An 11,404-nucleotide genomic window follows, 5' to 3' on the forward strand; every position below is an offset into this window, starting at 1 on the left:
GATTGGGATTTCCACTGTTCTGGTTCAAGAGGTCTGAGTATCTGAATTATGATCAATATAGAAGGAAATGGTATAGACCGTACGTGACCTCCATATGATTGGGATTTCCACTGTTCCGGTTCAAGAGGTCCGGGTGTAAGTTATGATCAATATAGAAGGAAATGGTATGGACCGTACGTGACCTCCATATGATTGGGATTTCCACTGTTCCGGTTCAAGAGGTCAAGGAAATGGTACGGACCAGAAGGTGACCTCAAGACAACCGGCACTTTGACCTGGATCAGGTTACCATGTTTGACTGTAGAAATGTTTAAAAAATGAAACACAGGTTTTCATATTCATAAAGATCTTAATGATGATAACATAACATTTAAAAGCTTACGCTCACTAGGTTCACCGTAACAGAAAGAAATACTCCCTACAGATAATTCTAGAAATGATATGATTTACAGGGTCTGTTGTCAAGGTAATATGAAAGTTTTACTTTTTCAGATGAACTTATCAAATGAAGGTCAAGTTTACTGCCCGAGCTTATGAATCAGTTCGGTACACTTTGTACAGTCTTATATATACATCTAGTGGCATCATATTATTGTTCTTACAGGGCACTCATTTGATCAAATGAATAACCTGGTAGAGTGAGTGAGTTTAGTTTTACGTCGCACTCAGCAATATTCCAGCTATATGGCGGCTGTTGGTGGAGAGGGATTATGAACAGGATGAGCAGAATAGTATTAGGGTTTAGAAATTACTGTGATAAAAGGCTTGTGAGTCACCTTTAAACAGCTAAGTTAAAACACAAATGAGTCTAAAATATTCAATTATATTTTGAATAAAAGATAAACAAGGTTACAATGAATGACAGTGCACATTTCTAATGCAATACGATTGGGTCACAAATCTAAAATATTAACTTAATGTCAATAGTGACCAAAGTTTTGATCCTTGTAGATATACTGATTGAAGTTTGTTGACAGCTGTTGAAAGTTCAATATAGACGAGGCCTCTTGAGTGGTCAGTCTTCAAACCTTGATGTTACCAGACAGATGAGCGTAAATCCAAAGTTGTTCCCCTTATACATATCAGGGTACACCTGCAGAATACCGGATACCTACCAGCCATATTGTTTAGTGTCACATCACCCTATTCCTAAGGCTAACCCTAAACCTTACCCTAACCCTAACCAAAACTAAACTCGCGAGCTTTCAAAGATGGCGGAAGGTATCCGGTATTCTGTAATCTTACCCATATCAGCAACCATTCCTTATATACCTATTATACAGTTCTAGAGAATTCTAGCAAAAACTATGCCACACCACCACCATCTAGAAAGTACTGTAATCCCACCATCTTCAACCAGAAGCAACACAAACAAAGGGAGGAAAACTAAGTTCTATGGATAGTCAACTTCTTTATTGCAATGAGTGCGACATTTCAGTGTAGGTACTAACACCATTATCAAGCAAGTGATACAACAATTTGAAACAAGGAGGATATATACATTGCTGCATAGTGAGTATATAACAATTAACAAGGTTGATGTACATTGGATATTTGATAAGTGATTTGAGCAGAGGAGGTTGATGTACAGAGTGATTGATTGTGATTAGAGTTGAATTTATACAATTGATGAGTTTGACGTACAATGAGATGATGATAAGTAAGTAGGTTGAAGTACACTAGTTGCCTTCATCCTCACAACTTCTAAAATGCCTCTCAAAGAACTCAAACAAAGGGAGGTAACTCCTCAGCTTACTCTTAACAGGTGAAATTACATAGCTTAAGTTCAAGATGCTTTAAACTTTTGTGACCCATAACAACTAAAAGGTAATCAATGTGACATTATAATTAACAAAAACACATCATCATAATAATAGTGAGAATTGAAACCAGAGATGTCTTTGATATGTTTCAATGGATCAAACCAGCAATGTTCGTATTTGTAAACTAGCCAGATCACCACTGGGTTACAGAGACACTGATCAACACCAAACATTTCAACAATTTCTTTTCAAGAACATGTGCAATAGAAAGAGATATTTTACCTTTGTTTCCCAAAGATTCATGGAAAGTGTTTGCAACAATAATTGCTGGTAAACATGTTAAGTAAATGTGGTTTTAGATTTTTCTTTGGGCTTTTATGCAAGATGAAATGCCCTCAGTTATTTTTGTGTGATTTAAAACCATGGGTTATAATGGATTTCAATATATAGAAAGTGTTTGTTCGTCCACTTATGGATAACTGCTGATGAAACAATTTCTGATTGAAATCATTTAGGAAATTACATTGTATTTATTTTAGAAATCACAATGATTTAATCATTTTGGATGTATTTATACGCATATTGCTTTGATGAATTAAGGAATCAAATTCCTTTTCATATTTTCTAACATGAATTTGGATTCCTTACTATTAATATTGTGAAATAAAATTTCGAGAAACCATTTTTTGTTGTAGTGTGTGACATATTAAAATATTAGTGAAGCTTGTCAGCACACATATTTACAAGTTAAAGGAAACCCCCATTTGGTTATAACATATGTTCCATTTGACCGCTTTCTAAATGGCAATGTGTAATCATAGCTTTCGGTCGTGGGAGCCCACTTATCAGAGTGGTACACGAAGTCGGCACTCAAGACTACCAGTTGTCCGACTTCCATTTGGAAGTCGCGTTGGCTGAGGGGGTTAGGCGGCTGACTTTGTTCAACACAGGTCAAATAATGCAGTAAATACCTTTTGGAGGGGAACTGATCAATCCATACCACGGAGATCTGGGGATACAGTAAATGGGTAAGGGTCGACCAAAACATTTTATATTGAAAAACATTTATGGATAACAACTTCTTTTATTTCGTGAGTGCGACCTTTCGATGTAGATTCTTGTACCGTTGTCAAGCAGTAAAAGAATCTGTATGGAAAAGTGGCACTCGCGAAATAAAAGTTGTTATCCATAAAGTTTGTTCAATATTGTACGTGTCAACCTCTACAGTGCCACTCAAAGAAGACAAAACATTTTAACTGTGATTTAGCGGTACGAATCCTCTCACGGATAGTCTTATATCAGTTTGTGAAGTTCCTATTTTTAAAATGCCACTCAAATAAAACAAAACATTTTGTCTATGATTTAGCGGTACGGACACACACACGCACGCGCGCACGCTTGAGTAAAAGGCGACTTACGGGTTCGGGTGGTCAGGCTCGCTGACTTGGTTTACACATGTCATCGTATCCCAGTTGCTTAGATGGATGCTCATACTGTTGATCCCTGGATTGTCTGGTCCAGACTCGATTATTTACAGACCGACGCCATATAGCTGGAATATTGCTGAGTGCTGCGTTAAACAACAAACCAACCAACCTTTTGAGAAGTCTTCATTATCACCTGAATGTCCATTATGCAAGTCTTCCTGTAATGCAACCTAGAAATTAGCTGTACGTACATACAAATTGGAATATCTTAAGGACCGTTGACTAGATTTTTTTCATATTTGGTACCTAGGTTTATCACAGTATGAGAAAGGTCCCAGTCAGGTGTGTAGACCTTGACCTTTATTTCAAGGTCACATAGGGACTTTAACGTCAGCGCGATACCCCAATAACCATTCACAGTGACACACTGAATATTTCAGTTTGTTAACCTGCATGTTCATCTTGTCTCAGCCAGACATCTCACAAACGATTAAACTGTGTTTTCCTCATATCTGACGCAAAGCATCATCTTGGGATGGTGCAGGGCCCATTCGATTTTAGTGACCTGGTATGCTCTTTCCTATTTCATCGATTACTAGATACACCTGACTCCAAGGAAGAATACTTCAGGTGAGAATGTAATCTCTCGCCCTAAATTATCAAATCAAACTTAACACTTTCATTACTTTTTAAGTTTGATATGATCATTTGCGGCGGGGGATTATGTCACCTTAGTGACAATGCTTGTTCTTATTATGTTTTACATATTAAAAATTGTATGCACCAGAGAAGGTTCGGGTGATCCTGGCACAGTCGGGCTGGTAAGGCTCATCATCAGCTCAGGGCCCTTGCCCCCTCTACACGCAGCCCAGACAGCGAATGGGACTTCTCCCAGGAAACGCTGCCTAGTCGAACCCACCAAGAACTTTCCGGAGAATATGAAGGCTCCCCAACACTGCAGCCTTCTGCATTACCCAGAGTGTCAGAAGGGCTGTGCTCCCGATGGAGAACCCGGGCACTCTCCTGATCCGCGCCAAGATATCAGGAGGTACCAAACCAAGGGCACCGAGAACAATGGGGAGCCTGACGACAGTGTACTTGGGTTGCAAGCGAGACATTTCAAAGGCGAGGTCCGCATATTTATCATGCTTTTCCTGAATCTTGCCAATCACGTTGCTGTTAAAAGGGACAGAAAATTAAATGATATAAATAAATTCATTGGCTTTATCAAAAAGGACAAGATCGGGTTTATTTGCAGGAATTCTTCTGAGGCTGTATACAGGCCTATTCCACAAAAGTTTAAAAGCATCATTTTCCATGACGCCCTGGATATGTTCAGGCAACTTCAGAGTCGTACCATGGATGGACCTCGGAGTCAAAGCCACAGGCATGGCGGAGACGGTAGTAAAAGCAACGAGCCATGCCATCATGTCGTTTAAGATATGATGTTTGTGCAAAAGAAGGGCATCCACTGACAAGGTGTTGGACAGTCTCTGTAAATTCATTACACAGTCGGCATTTCATGTTAATATTTTCTTTAAGAATAACGTTTAGGCGATTGCGAGTGGGATGTGACTGGTCCTGAGCAGCAAAAAGGAAGCCCTCAGTTTCACATTGCAGGCGAAGGAGTCGGTTGGATTGCTATTCTGTTCCACACACTGCACGTACACACGATGCAATGACTTCAAAGAAAGCTCCTCCACAAATGACCGACTCTGAGCAGACTTGGTGAATGACTTCACCTGGTTTACTCCCATCGCTGTACCGTCCAGCAGTACATCGCCATCAACAAAATCAACTTCAAATTTCAGAATTTGTCCAACAACCTTGGCACGCTTACAATAGCTGTTGAATTCCTTGCTTTCATCATGAGTCTTGACATGCATCACCAAAGGATCATCCGATAGATAAATATGTGGAAAAGTACACAATAATATTCGCACGGTAAGCGCAGTAGTTGGAACAGTGAAACAAATGCACGTGCGGTACGTGATGAGCGTTCACTTAGACCAACCCTACTTGTTCTCGGTGTTTCATTTAATGTGCTATTGGGATACGACTTGCATCAAGTCAGCGAGACAGGCGAGTGAGACGACCCGTTCCCGCTAGTCACTTCTTACGACAGACATGGGTTGCTGAAGAGCAATCCCAACAGGATTCTTCACGGGTATCTGGCAACCGACCAACTACGGTTGACATTAAGATTCTGGGTATAACCACGTGACGTTTTCATGTCTACCGCGGGAAACCGTTGGGAATGCGGGTTTAAACAGGGTGCTGTTGTGCGAAGAGATATTTGCCCTATCATTGTAACTATCATACCTTAAAGGGAAACAAAACTCCAAGTGTAAAAGCTTCGAAATATGGATCGATTGTTTGTTCGCGGAATATAAATTTGCTCATTGTGGACTGCAATTTCGTAATAGAAGCCAGAAGACACACATGTCTACAGAAACGTTTGCTGGTTTCCAAGTGAGTGAATGAGTTTTTACGCCGCTTTTAGCAATATTCCAGCAATATCACGGCGGGGGACACCAGAAATGGGCTTCACACATTGTACCCATGTGGGGAATCGAATCCGGGTCTTCGGCGTGACGAGCGAAGTTTAACCACTAGGCTACCCCACCGCCCCACTGGAAATATTGTAACGAGAACAGAATCAGTGTAGGCCTACCAATAAAAAGATTATAAAGACTTACACATAAATTGTTTTTATCTTTACTATAGCTATGACATGCTGATTTAGATTGAACTGCATTAGCCATTCGCGAAAAGCGTGTCGTCAATTTTGTTGTCATGGTAACGCTAATAAATAAACCTGCACTTTCAAACTCATGCTACGATTATGCAGTGAGTCAGAAATTCTATCTACTACACACATACAAGACAGAGAATACACTACAAAATTTGGCCAGGGTATATCTATTCCATTGAAACAACATAACTGTTTACCGGGTGTGAAACCGTTATATGAAGTTGGTATTTTACCTGCGCTTCTACCATTTGTTACGCGCACCTGTTTCGAGTAATCTCCCATGGGCAATCTGATGACGTCACCAATCACCATGGAAAGTGTTTGAAAATGGCGACGGTCGCTTGAATAGAGCTGCCAAGTCGTGGAGTTACTGATCGACAGCATCTTGCAGGGAACAACAATATTTCGAAGTGTACCCAGTCGTAACATTGCGTAAGTACCAAAACATACTAAATGCTGTATGCGGTAAACTTGAATTCTAACGACTGAGAATACCTGATATGAATTATTTATAACAGTACGCGTACGGTACTCTGCAATATATCGGCCTGAAATCTAACTAAGAAATCCGGGTCATGTCAGCGATTATGCGACAACTTTATCATCACTGAATGCTTGAACATTTTTCGAAACTTGTGTTATGAGCCTGAACATTGCTTCATAATATGTAAATATATTATGTAAGTAAGATTAAGATATCATATGTTTTTAATATTAATTCTAGAATTTGTCACCGTGTTTTCATAATGCAAAGTAGATTTCGTAACGATAATATATTAGATAAACTCAGTATTATAGATAAGAAAGGCTAAATGTTAAAGATGATTTTCAAAATAATAACCCGCCAGAAATGAATGCCTGTACATACAGAAATCATGTAATCAACACAATAACATTGGCATATATGTAGCTATATAGTATTATCAGAAAGGCCTGTTATGTTCTTCCATGAATGTATAAAAGTACTTGTTGTTTTATGTACGTGTGTGGATAAAAAAAGATCCATTTCATATTTTTTCTTTTCGCATACATCTTGTTGGTTATACGTCAGAACATGCTCACTTTTTAAATCTCAGCTGACTTAAAGTTAATCATTTATGTTAAATACTAAATAGTAATGCTAATATACAAAGTGGATACAGATATTTCTATTCATCATGGAACTCCATTTCAGTTATGGATAATATTTTTAAAGAAGCAGCTTGTATTTCATATTAGTGCCTGATTATTGCTCTCTAATTTTCACAATGCATCATATAAAAAAAAATGAAAATTACATTGGCCATATTCTGGTGTTTTTGTTATCATGTGTTATTGTAAACATTGTTGAAGGGAAAGGTATTTTCAGGTGCTTGCTTTATTGCTTTATTGTCTCTTGACCAAATCTGAGAGGGTCTCTTAATGTGGAGCATAAATCATATACCATTCAGCCTTTGTTGATTTAACTTTGCAAGCACATCAGATATCATGTATCATACTACCCTGTTTGGATTCTAGATTAAAATACATTTACTGTTTTGACAGGCAACAAAATGGCTTAGGTGGAAAGGCTTGGTGATTTGGCTGATTGTGCCACATCTTATGCTGACAGTGTGGGACATTGTGTATATTACTGTCACCATAGGTCAAAAACAAATAACAACAACATTTCTGTAGCAATGGTGTCCAAAGAATACTAGTAGTTCTACCTTTTGAAAAGTAATACTATTTAACATCCCTGGAAGGTACTGAAAGTACTTAGAGAATAGAAGGGCTCATTTGATTAAGTCATCTTTATGGTAGTTGTACTCATATGGTTTAGGATTAATCTTCTTTGGGTAAAATCAGTGATAATATTTTCATCCATACATGGGGTAGGGCAGGGGTGGAAATAACCTTAAAATTGCTAGTGTACTCCGGTACAGTGGCACATGTAAAATCACTTGCCCTGATCATTTTTCCACTATACCGACTGTTTTCTCTTGTTGATTTTTTAAATAAACAACATTATTAACAAATCAACTGGACACCGGTACAGTGTGATATACAAATTTGCTTGCCCGACGGAAAAAAACACTGGACTCGGATGTCAGGCGTGTAGGGGTAGCCAAGTGGTGAAAGCGTTTGCTTGTCATAAGAAGGCCAAGGCTCAATTTCCCACATGGGTACAATGCGTGGAGCCCATTTCTGGTGTTCCCCGCCGTGATATTGCTGAAATATTGCTAAAAGCAGCGTAAAACCGAACTCACTCACTCACTCATGCATACATCTTTGTGAAATTTTCCCCTATTTAGGAGGTAATGAGATTTTCATGACTCTAACTTTCTTGTTTCGATATTTTTAATGCTCTTATATTCATTTTTAATGAAATGTACTTTTCGTACATGAACTCCTGAGTACCCTTTTGATCAGTTTTACAATCATAATGAGTCCGTGAGACAGCCTTAATTGCTTCAACTGTTATTGTCATACAAGACTACTTAAAAAAATATCTGTGCACACGTCTTGACTTTCTGACAGCGATATCTTAATTTGAGGAAAGTACATGTTTCTCAACGCAGTATGGTTCCAAGAATGTTTCCCTTAATTATCCATTCCTGAGTAACGATGATTACCAAGGGGCCCAGCAACATGTATAAAGTAATGACATTTGGGACACTAAGTACATACCTCTCAGTGCTGGCTTTGGTCCAAGACAGCAGTGTGTTTCAATGATATCAATACTTCTACCACGCTCTATGCTTACCGGTTACTGTAATTATTATTGACTCTCGAGACTTGACACCAAGTAAACATAGATCCCTGACGTGTGGACACAGACAACAAACATAACATTGTAAATGGAGTAGCATGATATACCAAAATCACAATAGGGTCTACTGTTGTATCTATTTTTATATATTATGCATCACATTACACTATTTGGGGAAATCTTTCTAATTTTATTAATCAATGTAAAGACAAAAAGGAACATTATAATAACGCTTAAAAAGATTTGTTAAATAATATTATATATAATAATAATTTGTTTTAAATAATTTGAGACAACAGAAGTATTTAATCTGATTAGTGAAGACTTCCACATGATGTCAATCTAATTTTTAAACTTGTCAGTATTTTTTAATTTATTTCAGTCGATTAAAATATTATTCTCCTTGTGATTTAATGTTGTTGTTTGTTAATATCCTGTGCTATCCCCATATGTCATGTCTCTGGCTGCTGGCCAGTGTTCGACAACCAGGCCACACTATAGCTGAATAATTTGTTTGAATAATCATGGTATCCTCAAAGCAATGTAACTCCATAACATGAAATGAGGTGGAATGTTTGGCCATGAGACGACAGAGTAAAAGTCTACTGACTCATTGTTCATGGATAAGATTGAAGAGGATATGCTACAATGAAAATAGTCCAGGTGAAGAACTACACAACTGAAATTTCCTCCAATATATGCCTATTTGTGTCTGTGTTTTGTTCATTTACCATGTTTACTGGAATCCTAGCATGTATCGGAAACCAGCCCTCAATATATTTAACACCTTTATTATGTATCTGAACAGGGATCATACTTCTTTTGTTCAAATATAAAATACAGAGTGTTAATGAGATCCATTCTCATTTCTTTTAATTTCTGAGATGACAAAACTTTATGTATGATCAACTTCTTTATTTTGACAATTGCGACATTTCGGTATAGATTCTTATACCGTTTTCAAGCATATGGGTGAATGATGGGGTACACCAATAAAAACGGTATAAGAATCTATACCAATGAAATGTAGCAATTGTCAAAATAAAGAAGTTGATCATCCATAAAGTCTTGTCGTCTCTGTTAAAACAGTAACCACCAACTTCTAGAATGCCACTCAAACAATTGTTTTAACTCCGCATCTATTGTAGTCTGTCTCGCTGTATCTGACCGTCATTATTTTCACGTATGAGTGAGTCAGCCCTGTCTGCAATGCTAAAGCCCTAAATGAAGCAAGTCTAGATTTCCTCAGGTTCTGAATCTCCCATCTCACTGGGGCTCCTTTTTACTTTAATTTGAATTATTTGTTTCTATCAAAATTATATTTTATTTAGAGACTAAGCATTAGTCTACATCTGTTGCAGTGTTTATTAGAAGTAATATGGTATACCTCGGGGATTCTGATGAACAGCATATAATAAATCAAATGAATAACCACTGATTCTATTTTTAGGGGAAAGAATATGTGTTGATGTAGTTTTCTGTTTAATTTTTTTGTTGGTATTTACTAAAGAAGTGTCTTTTTCCATTTTCATACATTCTATTGCAACATTTTGTAATTTACAGATCATGGAAGACGAGACATCTCCCCAGCCAGTGGCTGGACCGGAAGGATCAGGGGAGGCTACTGGTGAAGAAACAGTTATTACAATTACTGAAACGGTGAGTGTATTGGTTTTATGTTACTGTAAAACCTTGCAGTTGATTAAGTTCCTTTCTTGTTTGTTTGCTCATACAGGGATTGGGATAGAGAACTTTGACAATGGGCCATTTTCAGGATTATTCTGAATTTAGAATGGGCCACTGCCCTTGCATCAATAGTAAACTTCAAAGTTTTCATGGGCCATTTTTTATTCTAATGTGCAAAATGGCCCATGGCCCCTGCCTTTCCCAATCCCTGCTCATACAGCGATATTCCAGCTGTTGTATCATGAACATCCGTCTGCACAATACGGATGTGAAGATATGCATGGACCAAACCATTAAACCTGCCCCCATGATTCTGCAATTTGTCTTTTAAAACAAGTGTCAGTTGCTGGAAAACTGATGTATCTTTTTCTTATGATTATAATTAGATCTGTTTATTTTTTAGGTATGAAGGTGTTGTGGGAACACATTTTGTTATTTAGAAAAGTATACTTTCTGATAGTTAATCTCATTTGGTGAATATTTTATCATGTTGAGACCAGTCCCCGATTTCTCGAAACAAACTTAAGTTTTTACTCAAATTTCAAACAGAGTTTGACAAACTGAAACAGGTGAATGTTTAAAATAAAAAAGCCCATACAAACTTATAGTAACATATTCACCAAATTCAAATTGTCTACTATATTTGAGTTTAATATCCGTTTCAGTTCATTCTGGGTCAGGGCATTGAAGATCTACCTTAAAATGAAGATGAGAAGATGTCACTATAAACGTCTCTTCATCCCGTTGTTGACCGCCACATCTGTAGAAGTCTCCAGAACTACGATCTCCTTTTGGATAACAGCAGTCATGTTACAGGCATACACAGCAGCTGGACTAGATCCGCCCAGAGCTTCTAACCCACGTGAAGTTAGAGCACTAGCATCGATCTTAGTGTTACATGGCAAGTGCTCACTATCGGCAATCATGGAAGGCTGCTTTTGGAGATCAGAAACTGTCTTCGCCAACTATTATCTCAGAGTTATCGCCACGGAGGATGTATCCGGTATCCACCAGTTCGGACCACTTGTAGTGGCACAACAAT

The 11,404-nt window shown here is 37.9% G+C and overlaps 2 long non-coding RNA genes across 2 annotated transcripts; both read left to right on the forward strand.

Moving 5' to 3' along the window:
* Positions 1-46: 46 nt before the first annotated feature.
* LOC124258995 lies at positions 47-1,189 on the forward strand. The gene is made up of 2 exons (XR_006893730.1): positions 47-127; positions 222-1,189. It is a non-coding gene; the product is annotated as an uncharacterized LOC124258995 (long non-coding RNA).
* A 5,016-nt stretch (positions 1,190-6,205) lies between these two features.
* LOC124259002 lies at positions 6,206-10,335 on the forward strand. The gene is made up of 2 exons (XR_006893732.1): positions 6,206-6,377; positions 10,240-10,335. It is a non-coding gene; the product is annotated as an uncharacterized LOC124259002 (long non-coding RNA).
* The last annotated feature ends 1,069 nt before the right edge of the window (positions 10,336-11,404 follow it).

Source organism: Haliotis rubra, unplaced genomic scaffold (genome assembly GCF_003918875.1).
Source record: "Haliotis rubra isolate DU_JTF1 unplaced genomic scaffold, ASM391887v1 Scf705, whole genome shotgun sequence".
In the NCBI taxonomy this organism is placed as follows: Eukaryota; Metazoa; Mollusca; class Gastropoda; order Lepetellida; family Haliotidae; genus Haliotis; species Haliotis rubra.